At 25.5% G+C, this 20,172-nt stretch overlaps 1 protein-coding gene across 1 annotated transcript in view; it reads left to right on the top strand.

The window, feature by feature from the left end:
* Positions 1–20,172, top strand: part of LOC134838014 (protein charybde-like) — a 246,258-nt gene that overhangs the window by 58,282 nt on the left and 167,804 nt on the right. The window lies entirely within an intron of this gene.

Genomic DNA, 20,172 nt, shown 5'->3' with positions numbered 1-20,172 from the left:
ATTAAATGTCTTCCGTTTGAAGGCAAAATGGTATCCAGGATACGGCTGGATACATGGCGGGCGATAATTGACGGCAAAGAACGAAGGAACGAGAGAGAAAACGACAAAAACAACCCAAAAAATAAAGGGCAGTACAATAGTCGAAAATGTTTTGCAATTTATATGATTTAAAATTTAAAAAAAAAAATAATTTTGAAAAATATTTGTTATTATTATTTTTTTAATTTAATTTTTTTTTATTATTATTTTACATAAATTTTGAAAAATATTTATTATTATCATTTTTTTATTTTTTTTATTATTTTAATTATTTATTATTAATTTTAAAAATCATTTAATAAAATTAAATATTTTTTAAAAAATTATTTAAAAAAAAATTTTTTTTTTTGAATTTAACTTATTTAGTTACTTTTTAATTTAGTTTTTTTTCTCGTTCAATTATTGTAATTTAGTAATTTAAGTGTTAATTAATCATATTTATTAAAATATTAATTTAAATTTTAGATAACATGTATTTTTTTGTTAAAAAGTAAGTTTTTTATTTTGTTATGTTATTTAGTTACTTTTTAATTTTAACAAAATATTTATATTTTTTTTATTTGAGATTATTAGAAAATTTAACAATTTCTTACTTTTAAGATATAAAAAAAAATTAAAAATAAATCGAATAAATAAATAAATAAAATTAATTAATAAATAAATTAAATTAAATAAATAAAAAATAAATAAATCGAAAAATATTTAAATAAATAATAAAAAATTATAAAAAAAATTAAACCAGAAAAAATTAAAATTTTCAAAAATTGTATTAGCCTAGAATAGAGAATTGAATATCAAGGGAATCGGGGAACACATATGAAATAAATAATCTGCTTGTGATATGATATTGTTGAATTTTATTCGCATTTCATTTATTTTATTTATTTCTCATTCTCGTTCCATGTGCCAACAATGTGTGGACACGACGAGGGATTCTATCCCGTTTCAATGTGTTTCAACGTCGAACGGCACAAAAAAAGGGATTACATAATTCGAACTTTATATACAACAACGCAGGATATTAGATTGTACATAAGAGTGAACGAACAAGTTCTGACTGCCTGAAGGTTATGTGTGTAATAAATTACTTTGCCACACTGTACGGAGAGCAAGGGAGTCCTTGAAAATGGTAATTTGAAGATCAGATGACAAATACAGATGTGTGTGTGTGTGTGTATGAAAAATTCTGAATTCTTTTGGGATGTCATTAGTTGCCGCTGCTCTACACACATCTCACGTATACAAAACATAATGATGTCATAATAAAGTCCTTGAGATGTAAAAATGACTTTATAAGAATTTTTAAGCTGTTTTTTGTTGTTTACCGTGATGCTTGCTGCTGCTGCTCATTAGTATGAAAAAAAAAATTACGAGAAGGGACTTGATGAGAGAATGATTCTTGAGAAACAAGAAAAAAAAATAAAATAATGGTAGAAGAGGAAAAAAAGTGGAATACATGAAGAGCATGGAGTAAAAAAAAAATAAAGAGATTAACAAAGATCCCTTTGATTGAATCAATAAAAGACTCATTTTTCATGTCTTGTTTGTTGTTCACGGAATAAAAAAAAATAAGAATCGACTTGATCGGAATTATAATTCATTGATTTCGTGTGAATGGAGATTCTTACGGAGAAAAAAATGTTGCGTCGTTTTTAGTTGGTACTAATCCAAGTTGATGACGATTTGAAGAGTTTTATTGAAAGTAGAAAAAAAAATGTCAACTTTTTGTCATTAAAGCTTTCAGTCAAACACCTTAAAGAATTTTATTGTCTCTAAAAAGGGGTTTCATTAAAAAAAATGATTTTATTATAAATCAGCTTTGAAAATAAAAATTTTAAAGATAATCAGTAATTTTAGAGACATAAAGTCATATAAATATAAATCGAGCATTTAAAGTCATTTAATTGATTATTTTGTCAAAAAAAAAAAAAATAAAAATAAAATAAAGAAAAAATTTTGGATAAAAATTTTGAGCCAAAAATTAATTCTTTTTGCAAAAAATTAATAAAAATTAAAGTTAAAATAATTTTAAACTTTTTTCCAGATTCAAATTAATTTTGAAACTTAAATTTTAATTAACTTGTAGATTAAAAACTAATTTTAAATAAAAGTTTCCAAGAATAAATTTGATAGATTTAAACATTTTATCAAAATTGATTAACTTTTGAAATAATTTATCAATTTTTGAATGTAAAATAAATTTAGCTCTTTTGCCTGAAATTATTTGAACAAAAAATCAACGAGATTAAATTAATAAAAATTAATTATATATTTTTTGGATTTTTTTTTAATTAAAAAAATTAAATAAAAATTTAATTTTAAACTTTTAAATAAAATAATTTTTTTTTATTTTATTTTTGTATGTTATTTAATATGTTAAGAAATTAATGTTAAGCCAAATAAATTGAATTGTAATTGTAAAAATAAAATTGTAAAATTATTTTATTTTATTATTTATTTTATTAATAAATTAGTTTTTTTACAAAATTAATAATTAAAAAAAATAATTAGGTAATTTTAATTTCATTTTTTTTTTGTTAGTTAAAGTTCATTTAATTTTTATTTAATAAAACTAAATAAATTATAAGACTCTTAATTTTTGAAATTTTCAAAGAATTATTCAATTTTTTAATAAAAATTAAATTTTAAGACATTTTCTGTCCCATATCCCTAAGGTAAATTGACAAAACTTCATTATACCTTTGCTTTCAATACTTTATTTTTGTCTGAAATCCACATTTGGGCAAAACTTCTGCCAGCATATCTTTCTAAATTTACGCAATGTGGTAAAGTAAAGATGTTTTTATATTTTTTTTCATGCGAATCTGATTATATATTCCAAAGAAAACCAACTGTTCAATTCATCAACATCAAAACATTCTCCTCTATGCATAACTTTTTAATAAACATCCGCTTCGTCTTCAGCTGTTCTTGCACCGTGTCGGTCTGTTGTTACAATTCAATTGAGCTCCTCAGGTCAAGGCCAAAATCATATTCACGTAATTTAGTTTGTTTCCCACTAAACGAAAGCTGAGTCAATTTTCTGGCCCTTTTTGTGCATTTTTAAAGGGAAACAATTCAATTCTTTCGAACAAAAATTACAGGGTGATTCTTATTTATTAATAATCGACATCACGTCGAACGAGCAACGTTTTATCGGAAATTCAGGGCAATTTAAATGTTAACTCAATTGACGACGATGTGAACATTTCCATGTGTGTGTGTGCCTGTGTGTGTGTTTTTTGAAAAGAATGTTGTTTGTTGTAAATATATATATTTATTTTTAAAAATAAAAGGGTCACAACTGGAGTAATAATAGATGCATGCAATGTGCTGCGTGCGTAGTCAATGGTGCATATGTGAGGAATTTCAATGTTACAAGGTTAGACGATAGTCAGGGTGTAATAAAAACCGAAACGAAACTATTAAACGACATGAAAAAAAATTCTTCTGTCGAAAAAATATGTAGGCCATTTGAATAAATTTACTACAAAATTTTATAAGAAATATATTTCATTCCATTTCCGTTTCGTTGTTTTTTTTTCTCAAAGGGGATTGCGATTGCTCAAGTGCTTGTCAGTTTTTTTTTTCAATTTTTTAAGGCTGTTTAAATGCAAAAAAAATTTTTTTGCTTCATTTTAAATCAAAAAAGACAAAAAAAATTATCGTTATATTTGTATTTTTTTTTAAATTTTATTTCTAATTAATTTGTTATATTGAAATTTGTATTTTTTTACAAATTTATTAAAATTAATAAATTTTTTTCTTAAGATTTTTGTTAAAAAATTGAAAAAAAAATTGAAAAAAAAATTGTAAAAAAATTATTATTTTTAATTTAATTTCATTCAAAATTTTATTAATCACTTTTTCATATAAAATCATCAAGAAAATTTAAAATATTTAGATTAAAATTGTTTTTAAAATTTTTCAAAAATTTCAATTTAATTTTTTTTATTTAATTGAAACTTTTATATTAATTATTATTTAAAATATTTAAGTTAAATTAAATTTAATTAAACTAAAAAATATAATTTTTAATAAAAATAAAAATTTAATAATAATAAATTAATAATGTATTCAATTTTAATAAGTTTTAAATACAAAAGAAATCAAAATTTCAAATAATACCACATTTTGAAGAAAAATTTGAAAAATATATTAAAATTTTAATTAATTAAAATATTACAAAAATTCAATTAAAAAAAAAAATAAAATAAAATTTTTAATTCAAAAATGTTTATATTTTTTTAAGAAATAATTTTTTATTTATTAATATTTTGTTATAATTATTTTTTTAAATAATGTTTTTGATATTTCTTTAAAAAAATTTTTTTTACTTAAAAATCTGTGATAAATTAGTAAAAAAATTATTTTTATAATTAATTTTAAAAAAAAATTTTTAAAAATATTTCTATTAAAAATTTAACTAAAAAAAATTGAACAAAATTATGAATTTTTACTTGAAACGGCCTAATCAGCGTAAAGAGTGCCAAAATGCACTAAGTACCTAACAAATTATTTCCACTCACTTAATCATACAAATTTAATTTTTTTTCTTATTCTTCTCTTGCATGCGAACAACATTGTTGCAAGAATAACAGCAGCTTCATACCGGATTAAAAAATAAAAAAATAATAATAAAAAGTGTGCATCATACACCCGTATCCTTCTCATTTTACACCGAAATTTATTTAAATTTTTATAGTTTTTTTTTGTTATTTAATTCCTTTTCTTTTATGTACGTAATGTTTTTTTTTTGTTTTGTTTTGTTTGCTACCTAAATTAAAATTTATGATGTAAAATTAGTGCGTTCCCTGCTTCGCATACAAACTCATTTAGTGCAGTAATCAACAGCTGTGACACATTTCGAAAATGTTTGCGAGTGGTTTTTGTGGACCATCACAAAATTGCCTCTCATGCCATTTTTTCTCTCTCTCTTTGCCAGGCCAGAAATACAGGCGGTTCGTTGCAAACATCGTGTCGACGCAGGAAGAAATTATATTTTTATTGTGCCGCGTTGCATTAGAGTTGCCACGTTGCAATTGAATATAATTAAAGTTCTCGGTCGAGGGGAGACTTGATATGGAAATTTACGGCAATATTGAAACCGTTGAAATTGTCGTTAGACGCAGGCAGCGTAAATTATGAATGAACGAATCATAAAGTGGCACAACATTAGAAGCAGTATATTAATTATAATTACTGTGCGATGGGAGAAATGCAATCAGAGAAGAAAAAAAATCAATTTACGAGGAACGAGGGTTCTTTAAAGAAAAGTCCTCGAAATCGAATGTCATCGCAATCGCTTGTCGGCGAACGACAAACAAAATCATGCAAAAAATCGCAAAAAGTACTTGAATCGCAAAACGCTGCACACGCACTCGAAACGTGCACCAAATTTGAATATGTGTGTGTTTGTTCAACTGCGACTTGCAAAGCGATATGAATGTTAAAAAAACACAACAATCTAGGGGATCCGCTTAATATGCCTTTTATTTTTATTTTTTATTTTACAAAACTGTCGCAATTTAAGCCGGGAATCAAACTTTAGAGACATTTTGTAATTCAGGACAAAAAAAATTGGAATTTTCCATTGCGCTCACATAACAAGGTAAGCTTTAACATAATCTCCCCAATAATCGCATGAAAATCTTATTTAATCGCAAATGTGAAAAAAATATAATAAAAGTCGTTTTTGTCGCTTTTATTTGAATTATCTCCGTTTTTTTTTTTTTGAACAAAAACAACGACGTCATCATCGCACATATATTAGAACGGTGTCAGATTAAATTTCACACATAATCGGATTTTCTTGTCAATGGAAATGTTTCCGAAAAGCAGGGTATTTAATTTGGTGTCCTGTGTTTCGATTAAAATGATAATTGTGACTTACATGCGTGTGCTGGCGATTAATTGAATATCGAATGACAATTTTTTCAAGGAGAAGTTCAACAAATTTAAGTCTTGCAATAGAAAAGTTTTTCCAAAATGCATTTCCGAAAAGGAAAAACTACAATTTTACTTTAGATCTTTTAATATACTTTTTCAACATCAAGTTCTCAAAGTCATTTTTTATAAATTTTATTTATTATTCGTTTGAAATATTTTTTAATTAATTATTTTTTATTAAAAAAAAAATAATAAAAGTAAAAAAAAAATTAATTCTAAACATTAATTATAAAATTTTTATTAAATGATAATTATTATTTTAATTAATTACTATTTTTAGGTATTATTTAATGAATTATTTTTTTTTATTAAATTTTAATTAAATTTTTTTTTAAATATTTTTTAAAATATTAAATATTTTAAAATATTTTTTTTTTATAAAAATATTTAAATAAAAATAATGAATAAAATTCATGAATTGATATTAATGAAAAATTTAATTTATTTTAAAATCTTTTGTAAAAATATTTTTAAATAATTTTAAATATGTATGCTTATTATAAGTATACTTATTTGGTAAAAAATTCAAGACAAAAAACTTAAAAAAGAAAACAATATTTTTTATATTTAAAAAATAATTAAATAAATAATTTTAATAATTTCTTAAGCTAATTTTAATTTATGATTGAATATCTTAATATTAATATTTTTAAAATATTTTTATAAAAAAAAATATTTATAAAAAATATTTAAAAATTTTTATAATATTTTTATAAAAAAAAAATTATAAAAAATATTTTAACATTTTATTAAGATATTTAATCAAAAATTAATTGAAATCAAAAAAAAAATTATATTAAAATTATTTATTAAATTGTTTTTAAAGTATGTATAAAAAATTCTTTATTAAATTTTTTGTCTTGATTTTTTTTTACCAAATATAAATTTAAAACAAATTGACAATACAAAATTAATGTGTCATCGAAACACAATTTTTTCAATAATGCAGCAAAAAAAGAAAAAACAAAAATCTGCTTGAAATAATTGTCCATCCATGCATTCAGTGACACGATTTAACTTTATTTGACTTATAAATTGAAGCCTTTCAAGTTGAGTCATTTAATTTTTTTTTGGGCGAGTCAACAGGAAGAGGAGGTAACGGATAAAAGCGCATTCCAAATCAATTTTAATGCAAAAAGAATCTCTTAGGAGGCGAAAACATTTACATTTTAACGTTTTATTGTCACTCTGTTTGCTTTTACGCTAAATGTCTTTTTAATGACCCACGACAATATTTGTTAAAGTTGATTACCAATCTGAATCTCCATATAGCATATATAATTATTGTTCCTGCCTTTATTTGGCTTCTCTTTTATTTTATTTAATTCATTTTATTTTATTTTTTTTTTTCGTATTCAATCTCCGTCCCAAATGAAAGAAAAATCAATCATCGCACGTTTTTGTCAATTCATACAGTTTTTGGCAAATTAATGGATCCACACCTAATTCAAAACGACCCATCATCATCATCATCGTCAACATCAGCATAATGTGTTCCAGAAAAGTAAACAACAAACAAATAACTTGCAAAATCATTCCCGTTTGTCGTTGTTGTTGTTGTTGTCATTTCTCGGAGCATGAATGAAATATTGAGATTGACAGTTGAATTGAAACGTAAAAAAAAATTATTTATTTGTATGAAATTTATGTTTCCGGCTTGGCTTGATTCCTCTTCGTCATACAGAAACAGTTGGGTAGTTGTTTCGTAAATCATTCAACAAAAGACGGTAATTAAAATCATGAAAAAAAAAGAGAATTTTTGTTACACTAGATTAAGCAAAGTTGAAATAATTTTTCTGAATGAAGATGAATTTAATCGTAAAATTATGACGTAACACGATTTTTCAATTTTTACTCGCTTTTCATTAACTTGTTAAAAAATTTTTTATGATTCTTTGCGACAAAAAGAAGCTTTTTCGCACAAATTCCCATTAGACGTTCGAAATGAAATCGCATTAACTTTGTTTTTGTCTCCGTTTATAGTCGTTTGCCTATTAAAAAGTCCCTCTTTGGGGAATCGAAACAAATAAAAAGTATAAAAGTAACGACTCTCATATGTGATTCGTTACACATTTCAAATAAAAAGTAGTACTCAACGACGACTTGCACGTTGTCATGCACGTCAGTCACTCACAAAGCCAATGAATGATATCAAATAGGAATTACTTATATTTTTTGTTTTACGAACATTTATTATTGTGAAAAAAAATACAGAGAGAAACCTTTTTTTGTGATTATATTTTATGTGTGCAGGAGGAAGCATTGTTTTAACTGTCATTTAATGTCAAAAGCAAGTCCCCGAACTCTGAAGCGTTTGACATGATGTCAAAGACAAAAAGAGGAAGTGTATACATGTACTTCACATATATTCGGGGAAACATTAATTGGTAGTAATTCATGCGTTCATGTTTTCAATTATTTTCGAAGCGAAAGTTGATTTGTCGCTTCGGGGGCTGCCACGTGATTTTCCCGAAAAAAAAATGTGTTTTAAAGATTTTTCCACTTTTCTACTTTATTTTAGATCACTGGCAGAGTAATTTATTGTCTGTCGCAGAAAACGAAGGAGAAAATGGGGGTTCTTTACTTGACAAGATGCGAGAGAAGGAGGAGGTAATATATGAATATGTCACAATTCTGGCGGGATTTACAAACATCTTTAATTAAGTTACATTAATTTGATTCATTTTTAGATAAATGGCAAGTAATTTATAAAATTTCACGTCAAACATTATTTTTAACAAATTAAACGATGGAAGGAGGCTTAAAATGGTAAGTATTAAATAAAAATAAAAATTGATGCAACTTTCACGTGCTTATAAAACTGAAATATCTAACCAACATCATGAAGGAGAACAACGACATCATCTAAAAATTTAAAAAAAAAATTATTTTTACCCGTAATTTTTTTTATCAATGTTTCATATTGACTTTATCAATAACTGAATAATTTTTTTTTATTTATTTAAAGCGACTTTGCTTTTTTTAATAAAATAAAAAAATAATTATTAACAAAATTAAAGAAAATCGTAACCAGATGAACGTAAAGTAATTTAAAATGTTCCCGAATAATTTTTTTTACAACTTTCTCGAAGATTTTAATCGCGCTCCGTGTCCCATTTCACACGAAAACCACCTATAAAACCCCGTTTAATGTCAGTCTGTAATTAAAATGCATCGAATGATATCATCATTCATTATAAAACAGAACACCCGTCAAAACATTTGAACCGCAGATCACGAAAAGTATAACACAACAACTGCCATTAAAGCGGCACATTCAGCTACCGTGTCTGTCTGCTGGAAAAAGTAAGTCGTAAAAACGTTGTCATTTTTATTGTTCTGGCATAAATTTACGCAGAAAACAACGACGCTTGAGCATCGCGAATTATCTTGTTTGTTAGTTTTAATTAATTTTAACCGACTAACAAAAGTGAAACCCAGAAACATGACTAATAAAATAATTCGTGTCCTTAATTGAGAAGCGTCACACCCATAAGCATTTGTGGCAGTAAAATAGCAGTTACTTGCTGAAGATAAAAAATAAAAGAATTGTGCGCGAACGAACGACGACGACGACGTCGAACATAAACACAAACATTTAATCAAACATTTTACAACATTAAATAAAGCATAAAAACATAATAATTTTACGTTTTCATCGCGCACAGAGAAAAGCAAAATGCACGCACTTGCTATAAAATAATTTTATTAATAATTTAAATGCTCATATAATGTTCTCTCTTGCTCCGTTTGGCTGTTAAAAAAGAGTTCATTTTTTATTTTCATTATTAGTATAATGGGTATTTTAAGTCCTGTTTATGGTGCTTTGATGCGATATTAGATGTGGCCATAAAAACCGTGCTTGACTTGGAAATACGAGCTGAAGATAAAGAATATTTCGCCTACCCTGCTAACGATCGCGCTCAGGGTTAAAAAAAACTTTACTTTTACTTAATGATTTTTGATTTTTCGAAATCAATCTGAGTTTTGAGCAAAAAATGTTAAAATTAATAAATTTTATCTTAAACTAAATTTACGTCAATATTAAAAAATTTCAACTTTAAATAAAAAGCATAATAAAAAATCGAAATTTTATTAAATGTTTATTTAACAATTTTAAATTAATTATTTTTTTTTTGTGAAAATAAAACTTTAAGTTTAAATTTAATTAATTTAATATTTCTTTTTGTAAAAAAATAAAATATTTTTTATGTATTTATTTAAAACCAAAAATTAATTAATTTTTGACTTAAAATTATGCCAATTTTTAAAGAAAAAAATTTTAAACAATTTTTTTATATAAAAATTTCAGCTTTTAAGTCTATTTAAAATCAAAAATAGTTGATTCTCGACAAAATTCATTGAATCAAGTATAAAAAAAAATAAAAGAATAATTTAACTCAATTTCCAACCCTGTTTCGCGAACATTCATTTACGATGAGAAGCATAAAATTATGCACTTATGTACCATTTAATAGCTAGTTGTTTGTAAGGAAAAACCCCCATCATTATTGGCAACGGCAGAAAGTAACACAACACCCTGATGTTTGTTTTAACCAGTTTTACGAGTTGAAAGTGTCTGTTTTTTCTGGTACTAACGAAAATTTATTCCCGAAATTCTTTCCCTTTTTCTTACCGTCATTATTATCAATATTTAATCATGAACATTAAAAATATCTGGAATGGAAAATTTTTATTACTCTCAAGATTTGAATTGGATTTTTCCTTGTACGTTTTCCGAGGGAAGCGGAAACCAGAGACGAAATTAACGTGTAAAAACGATACTTTCTTCAAATCGCCTGAAAACTTTTTTGCGCACGCTAAAGTTGCTCGCAAGTCAAAGTCATTTCCTATCCGACAAACCGTTCGAAAGACCAATTTTCCTCTATTTTGTTGCAAAATACATGATTTATTTAAACCAATTATAGAAAAATAGGTTGTAACTAGTCTTCAGCCATATACAAACTAGCCAGCGGTTATTGACGTCAATTTTAATATTACACACGCCGCTGTGTTCCACACGTTCCTCCAATCATGTAACGTGATATATTACCGTGGATTTGGATTGCATCAGCACCGATTAGTTTGTAATTGAAATAATTTTATTTGCTTGTTTAATTCTCGAGCAATAATGACGATGATGATGATTGTCGGAGACCAGAAGATAGTAAAATGCACGAAATACTCGCCAGAGGCCATTTGCACTCGCATACAGGGGTCACACACACGGCAAAAAGGGACTTTTTTCGCAACTAACCAACGAACGGACTGACAGAGAGACAGAAAAGGGTTAAAATTCACGCTTCACTGACTCGAATGTATGCAACGTTCGTTGCTATACGCAAAAAATGAAAAATATTATTAATCATATTGGAGTTCAATTATATAAAATGACGCGTAATTTATGCCTAGCAAAAATACGTATCTCGTTCAGCAGCAGCGGTTTAAACGAAAAATGGCCTGGAGCGTTTACAGTTATTTGAATTGAATCATTAGTAGTTGGTTTATAGTTCTGAATTAAATATGAACACATGTTATTATACTCAGCTTCGTGCAATTTTATCAATGCAAACCTTCATTTAGTTATAAATATTGTTGAAATGTCGTTTATGGACAGTGGTTTTAACTGAACTTTATTGGCAAAACGGGAATTATAAAAAAAGGAAATGAGGCCGTTTTTCAGTTAAACCCCCATGTTTTATTTCTGTAGAATAAAATTATTTTTTTTTTACTGAAAATCAGGTTAATTATGAGAGTTGATTTTATTTTTTAAATCAAAAATAGAAAAAAAAAAATAAAGAAAATATTTTTTTGTCCTGTTCGTTGTAATTTTGGAAGATTTTTATATAAAAAAAAATATATTACAAATTTTTTTTTTTAATTTCTTATATTTCTTTAATAAAATTTTTAAGAAAAATTCCAATTTTATGAAATAAATTGATAAGAAAATCGTTTAAAAATTTATTTAAGAAAATCGTTCAAAAATTTATTTAAATTTAAATAAATCTTTTAATAATAAAATAATAAATTTTTTAATTAAAAAAATAATTTAAATTTAATTTAAAAAAATAATTAAAAAAAAAAATAAAAAAAAATAATATTAATTTAATTTAAATAAAAATAATTTTTATTTAATATAAAAATAAAAAATAATTAGTTAAAATTATTAATTTATTTTATTAAAATTAAAAAAAAAATTATTTAAAAAAAAAATCAACTTCAGGTTTATTATTTATTTAAAATTTTATGAAATTATAAAAAAAATTAACTTTTTAAATTTCATTTTTTTTCGTTAATTAAAACAAAAATTTATTTTTATAAAATTTTAGACTTATAAATGCATGAAATTTGATTGAAAATTACTCAAATATTTATTGAAAAATTTTTTTTGTGTCAAAATTTGCATAAATCATGAATTCTGAACATTATTTAAGCATCAAAGTCAAACAAAAACAAATCTTTCATAGAAAAACAAAACTTGCTAATAAAATATATTTGTCGATCAATCAAATTTGTTGATGTGAAAATTCCATCAAAACTATGGTTTTTGTTTATCTAAAGAAAAAAAAAATAAAACAAACACTGAAGAAATCAATTTACTGCCGAGACACTTGCTACACATTTTGCATGGAGGAAAAACAAGGAAAACTGATGATGATGTCACACACTGAGTTTTTCCATAACTAAAACGACAACAACAGCTACCACGACGAAAACGACGTTTATTATGATGATGATGATGATAGGGGAGAAAAACTTTTCTCATTTAGCTGTTTATTCTAAAATCATTATCAATATTATATTATTGCTGTTGTTGTTGCTCTATTCGACGTTGCAATGATTCGCTCTGCAAGTAATTTGCAAAATGTAAGTAAGTTACCTCGCAGCAAACACAGAAATTTACTTACATTGATATAAAAGTCGTATATGGGAGGAAAAGAATAAAAACAAAATTTTTTGAAAGGTTGTGATAAATTGCAAACAGTAACCTGATATATGACTCTAATGACTTCGTTCTTGTTATTGTCGAAGTTTTCCATATATTTAGCAAGAAACCCGGCGAGAGAAGAGTGAGTAAGTGTTTGCTTTTTTTCATCAGTATTTAAGTGAGACGAATAAAAATAATAATAACGAAAGAAAAAATATCTGATTGAACACAAAAGGCAGTAACAGGAACAGCGCATTTGATAGATGGATAAACTCATTAGATAAATTGAATTTAAATCAATATTACATTATCAAGATGGCACATATGAGAGAAGTGAGTCTTTGCAACAATAGATTTTTTTTTGTGACACAAAAATTCTCGGAAAATACTACCACGCATTAAGGAAAATTAAATTTTTTCTTTCTTGAAACTGTCAGAAAAGGTTTCAACTCGCATTGATCAAAGCGAACGAGAATGATTCCAATTGAAAATCGTCATTTCTCATTTTTATTTATTTAAATGATATAAAAAATAATCGCACACATCTTCCATTATCCTCGGTTGGTTAATGCGTTCATAAGCTAAAAGCTTTTTTTTTGTGTGCCTTACTTCTGTTACATGAAAGCGTTTTTTTGTCGTTGTTGTCTGACAAATCTGGCAAAACATGCATTTACGAAAATGATATGCAAATGCTTTTGTTTTTTATGTGTCTCTTCGTCGTTCCCTTATTTATTCTTTATTAAAACAAAAGACGCAAAAAAAAAGAAGAAAATGTTTGTACTTGCTCGCATATCATTTAGCACATCCTTTTATTCATGTGCGAGAAGCGAAATTAAAGCGATAGGGTGCTAAAAGAGAGATAAAAGTGAAGGAAATCGCTTTTTTATGACTTTGGATTGGATTTGAGCGTATTTTGAACATTTTTTTATTCAAAAGTTTTCATAAAAATTCGAAAAAATTCAAAAAAAATAATCACGTGGTTAAAAAATTTGAAAATGTGCATTGGGGTTAATTTTAAAAAATGTGCATTGAGCCAAAAATTTAAGTTTTAATAAAAGAAAAAGTCAAAATGTGTATTGGGGTTGTAATAAAAATAATTATGAAGAAAAGTTTAAAAAATGTAAACTGAGTTAGGTCACGTGGTTGAAATTTTAAAAATATGCATTGGGATTAAATTTAAAAAAAAATATGCATTGGGCTTAAAAAATCTTTTTTTAATAAAAGAACAATTGAAAATTTGTATAGAATAAAAAAAATTAAGAAAACAAAATTTGAAAATATATACTGAGTTAGGTCACGTGGTTAAAATTTTCAAAATATGCATTGGGCCGAAATTAAAAAAGTTCATTAGGACAAAATTCAAGATTCTACTACCCATTCAAGTTCTTATGGAAAAAAATTTAAAATTTAGGCTTTATTTTAAAATTTGAACCAAGCGAAAATTTTAGATTGTAGACTGGGTCACGTCACGTGGTTTAATTTTTTTTAAATTTTAACCGGATTTTAATTTTTTTTGGGAATAAATTAAAAATTTATTTTAAAACGAAATTCAAAATGTGTCTTGGGGTATAATTTAAAGCTTAAAATTTTAAAATGTCAACTGGGTCAAAATTAAGTTTTATCGATTTCTTAAACAATTTTTTTAAAATTTCTTAAGGTTTATGAAATTTGGCTTAAATAAGTCTCAAATAAAAATTTAGACATGTCAATTGAGCAATTTTCAGCTAAAATGCCTTTCCCATGAATTTCAAAGACACTTTTTATCTCCATCTATATTCAAAGCTGAATTAGAATCCGTTCTTTTTTGTTGCTAAATCTTTCTTTTCCAATGTTTTTGCCTTGCATTTATCATGCGAAGGAATTAAAGTTGCCTCCTTGCAAAGACATGTTGGAGACACCACACCCAAAAGAAAGCAACAACTGTATTTTATACACATTTTCTTCTCTACCCTTGAAGAATTTTCCTTGATTGCTTTTTATTATCGCCAACACACCGAACGTATCTCCCTTTCTTTTTTTTTTTTTTGATAAACGAAAAATATTGTTGCAATTCCAACATTTTATTTCTTTTTATATATTTTTCTCGTTCTTCTTCATTCATTCATTATATTAGTATATTGCAAAAGATTTTCATTTACTTTTGCCGGAGACAGTTGCTCGGGCGAGTTGAGGAAAAAGTGAGAAAAAAAGGACAGTAAATTGATGCCAGATGACACCAAACAATTTGATTGCACGTTCATTGAATGTTAAGGATGTTTGTTGTTGTTGTTGTTGTCCGTTTTATTTTTCGGGCATCGTTACAAGTCCGAGCAAATTTTTTTTAGTGTTTTATTCGTAGATTATGGAGCAAGTGTGCCTGGCATTTCGTGTGTGCATGTTTCCGAAATGAAAGAGGATCAAAAACTATTTTGACCAGTTGTGTCACTTTTTTAGACAATTTTCTTATTTCCTGAACGACGCTGCTAGATTGACCGAGATTAACATATTATTCCTTTCCTTCGTACAGCGTTCGACACAAAACTTTAGGAAATGGAAAAATTTGTACTAAATCTGGGAGATTAGAAGAAAAGAAAATTTCTCGTCAATTTTCATATGGAGAAAGGAAGAAACGACAGAAACGCTTATTGAATAACGAGTGGGATGCCAATTTAGTCAAAAAATTGAAATAAATAACAAAATTTATGTTTCCTACTTTGCTCGACGCGAAGCTCTCGGTAATTATTTAATTGTTCCTCTTCTTATGTCGTTCCATCTTTTTATCATTATCATCATCATTTATATCTCAGCTTCGCTCATCTCTCTACTCTTAATTTAGACGTTCCTTCACAAGAGTTTTTTTTTCTCCAGAGTTGATAAACTGCTGACAAGACACGTACAAATGCACAAGTAAAAGTTGGATTAACTTGATTAAGTACCTTCTGTGTTATAATTGCACGATTCGCAGAAATATGTCGACATACAAGGTGCTTTAACTCGTGTAAAGTTCTTTTAAACTGCCGATTAAAAAACACGAAAACAGTTGGATATCTCCGATTAAGAGACGCCTCATTTTAAAATATACGAGGCATATGTGAATGTAGCTCTGATATGATAATAATTACGTTCTAATACTCGACATTACTTTACTTTAATTTTTTTTCTGCCTCAGTAGTAATGTTACTTCAAAATAAAATAAAAAAGTTGAGAATAAAAGAGGTTGGATGGGAATTTATTTACATGAACTCTCAACTGATGAATAAAAAGAATTAGCAGGTTAAAAATGAATAAGTAAATACATCACGTTCTTCATCATCATCAAAAATTATTACTGCCAAGTACAGATACTTCAGAACGATGATGATGTTACTTACGTACAAAAGCAGAAATTTGTATGGAATTCTGTTGGAGATGTTTTTTAAAATTATTTTTTGCTTCACAGAGAAGAAAATCTTACCAAAATTCATTTTTAATTAATTAAATTTGAGTTTGAATTTTTTAAAATGTGAACTGGGCTGAAAATATTAAAAATTATTTTATGAAAAAAAAAAATAAATGTACACTGGGTTAAAAATTTCAAATGTTTATTGAGCTAAATTAAATAAAATTTAAAGGAAATTCGAAATATTTAACCAAAGAAAAAAAATTAACCACGTGACTAAACCCAAGTCACATTTTGAATTTTTGCCCCAATACGAATTCTTAGTTATTCTTCTTTTCATCTCTGTGTAAATTTTTGATGTTTAATTGAGTGAAAATTTGGACCCAGTTTACATTCAAAATTATTTCAATTAATTTTTTGTCCTAATGCACAATTTTAATTTTAATTTCATTATGAAGCTTAGACCCAATGCAAAATTTGAAAATGAAATAAAATTACAGATTATGCATTAGGGCAAAATTTTTTTCATATAAATATTATTAAATGTACACTGGGTCAAAATTTTTGCTCAAGTAAAATCATAAATTTACACAGAAATGAAAACAAAAATAAGTAAGAATTCGTATTGGGACAAAAATTCAAAATGTGCCTTGGGTTTAGTCACGTGGTTAATTTTATTTTTTTTGTAGTAATATTATGAATTTTCTTTAAATTTTATTTAATTTAGCCCAATAAACATTTAAAATTTTCAACCCAGTGTACATTTATGTTTTTTTTTCATAAAATAATTTTTAATATTTTCAGCCCAGTTCACATTATAAAAATTTTACGCGGTTAAATTTATTTTAAAAAAAAAATATTTTAATTTTATATTTTTTTAAAATTTTTATGAAAGTTTAAATCGTTTCTCATAAATATTTTTGTTGAAAAAATATTTTTTTGAATCAATTTTCTCTAAAGAAACTTTTCGAAATTTCCTTCAAAGTTTTCTTCTCACAAAGTACGTTAAAAGAACGAATAACCCAGAATCTCTATACATCACTTAAAAAGTTTCGGGCTGTTGTGGTTTCCTTTCAATTCGCTCTTCTACCTACCTACCTACTTCTTCCTCTTCCAACAACGACAACAACAACAGCTGAAGCAAAACCAAAATCAGCTAAAATCCTTGTCATCAACAATTAAATATGTAAGAGCGTGTGTACTTGTACAGCTGAAATACGCGTTCGTTCTACAGAAAAAGTTAACTAAATTATATTATGATTAAGGGCCTTACATTATTAATAAATAAGATTCTCGCTATCTACTGCTGATATATATTTTTCGAGTGGATGGTTAACTTTTGTACGACAAAAGTTACAAAATTTTGACGTAATTACTTCCTCTTTCAGCGTCGAATTGTGTGTGTTTGTTTGTTGCAAGTAGCTGAACAAGGGAAAAAACTTTACTTTTTTGTTTTTTTCGTTGATTATTATTACATTTTATCTACGGTGTAATTCTTTTTCGTGCCCATACGCTTAATTTGAATAAACAAGTATAATGAGAGATATCTTTTGTATTTTATTTTTCAGCAAAATGATATTCCGTTCTAGATATTTTTTTTATTATTTTGTGTGTTTTGTTTCATGTTGCTTTAAAATAAAATTTTTAAATTATTCAAGCTGGTTACTGTTTCGTTGTTGTTGTCGTAAATTTGTTTTGTCTTTCAAAAAATATCTTTCTCGAAGGGAACGGGTAAAAAAAATCGCGAAGAAAAAAAAAACAAAAACTTTTTTTTTTGTTCGTTAGACTTCTTCTTCTTCTTCGTTTTTTTTAGGACAACAAAAAAGGTGTTGAAATGGATCGCCCTTTATTTCACCTTTTTAATGCTTTAGTCGTTGTTTTTTTTTGTTCTTTTTGAAACTTTATCAAGGTGTTTGTGTCATTTTTCTACCGAACCGTGTCTGATCCTGAAGATAAACACACGCCGCCGCAAGAAAACAGAAAAAAAAAGAAAGTTGCCCATCAATCGATACTTTTCTTAAATTGGCAAAAACGATAACAATAAAAATTCAAATTGAATAAGTCAAAGTCGTGACAGACCTTGATTTCATATTTTTTTTCGCTTCATGTTCCCGTTTCATATTTTTTTTTGCTTGTCTTGAAGTTCGACATCTCTCAAAGTAATATTCACGCTGTTACACCCGTTTATTGTTGATACACTTTACCTTTATCTCCTAAAAAAGTTTTTTTTTTGTTTTTTAAAATAATAAGAGACTTTTTCTCTCTGCCTGCCTGCATATTCTGTTAGAGCATGACATATAAAGTTCTTGTTTTCTTTTCTTTTTAAATTTTATTATTTTTTGTATCGAGGCTGAAAACAACAACAAAAACCGGTATTATGCATGATATGAGACGTGAGGTTTCTGCTGATGTTCGCTCACAAACGTACACAATAAACGAGCATTAAATGATATGATATTAGAGTTGTTTCGTTTTTTTTTTTTTTTTTTTTTTTTGAAGAAAGAGAAGCAATAAATTTAATATTTTTTACAAAAAAAAAAAAAGAAATAAAAATACGAAAACATAAACACAGAGTCATGATTACTGGGTGTGTTCTGTGATCGTTTATCCTTTTGTTTCACGTTCATAATGTATGCGCATAAAATACACAAATCAGCAGTGTGTCGTGTCGTTGCAGTTGCATGCATGCAATATAAGAAGAAAAAAATAAATATTCGTTGAATTGATTGAAAATTAGCCTCTTGCGAGATGTTAACAAAGACGTGTTGTTGCGCGAGACGAGAAAAATGTAAATGAGACAAAGAGGCACCTGAGAAAGATAAAAATTAACTTTTTTTTTCGCGAATTCGATAAAAAAATAAATGTAGTAGCAGGTAAAGCTGATTTTACGCAAAATTATGATGATATCGAATTTTTAATTTGTCCAGAAGCGGTTTAATTATGCAAAAATATGATTTTAATGGGATTGAACATGGAATATTTTTTTGTATCTTTTTGTGAGATCTGAGCGTTTTTTATGTCAGATTATTTAAAATTTTATTTCTTGGATGATATGAAATTTTAAATTGATAGAAAATTTCATTAAATTAATTTTTAAAAAATAAATAAAAAAAAATTAAATATTTTTTTAAATAAATTTTTTTTGTTTATTTATTATTATTTATAAATTAATAATAAATAATTTTAATTAAAATTCAATTATTATTTTTTTTTTAAATTAATTTATAAATTAAGACTATTATTTTTATTTATTAATTAATTATTTAAAGAATTTTTAAAAATTTTTTAATAATTTAAAAAATTTTTTTTTATTTTAATAATTTTTTTTTATTAAAAAATATTTTAATTTAAATAAAATAAATTAAATAATAATTTTTTTAATTTTAAAAAAAATTTAAAAAATTAATTTTTAATTTAAATGATTTTTTTTAAATGTAAAAATTATTTAATTTTTTTAAAAAAATTTTTATTTTTTATTTTTTTTATTGAATTCATGTTAAAATTTAAATTTTCATAAATTTATTACTATTTTTTTTGTTGTAAAATATTAAATTATTTGTTGATTTATTTTTAATAATTTATTTTTTTAAATAATGAAACCTGAAATAAAATTTCAGCAAAATATTAAAAAAAAAATTAAAAAAATCATTCAGACAGACGAAATTCAATAAAATTTTAACGGAAAATGCCTTTTAACCCAAAACAACGAAGCACATTGATTGTATCGCTTTTGGCATTAAATCTGTTAAATTATGTCGAATGCACTTTAACTGCATTTATTAATAAATAAAAAATGGTTGATCAGACAGAAAAAAAAATTATTACCAGTTTTATATTTTTTTCCTCTTAAACAGAATAAAAGACTGCTTCATCGTTGCACGAGACAAAAAAAAAATTC

This window comes from Culicoides brevitarsis, chromosome 1 (assembly GCF_036172545.1).
Source record: "Culicoides brevitarsis isolate CSIRO-B50_1 chromosome 1, AGI_CSIRO_Cbre_v1, whole genome shotgun sequence".
Taxonomy (NCBI): domain Eukaryota; kingdom Metazoa; phylum Arthropoda; class Insecta; order Diptera; family Ceratopogonidae; genus Culicoides; species Culicoides brevitarsis.
The sequence above is the reverse complement of the archived record's forward strand: the minus strand, read 5'-3'. Positions and strand labels throughout refer to the sequence as shown.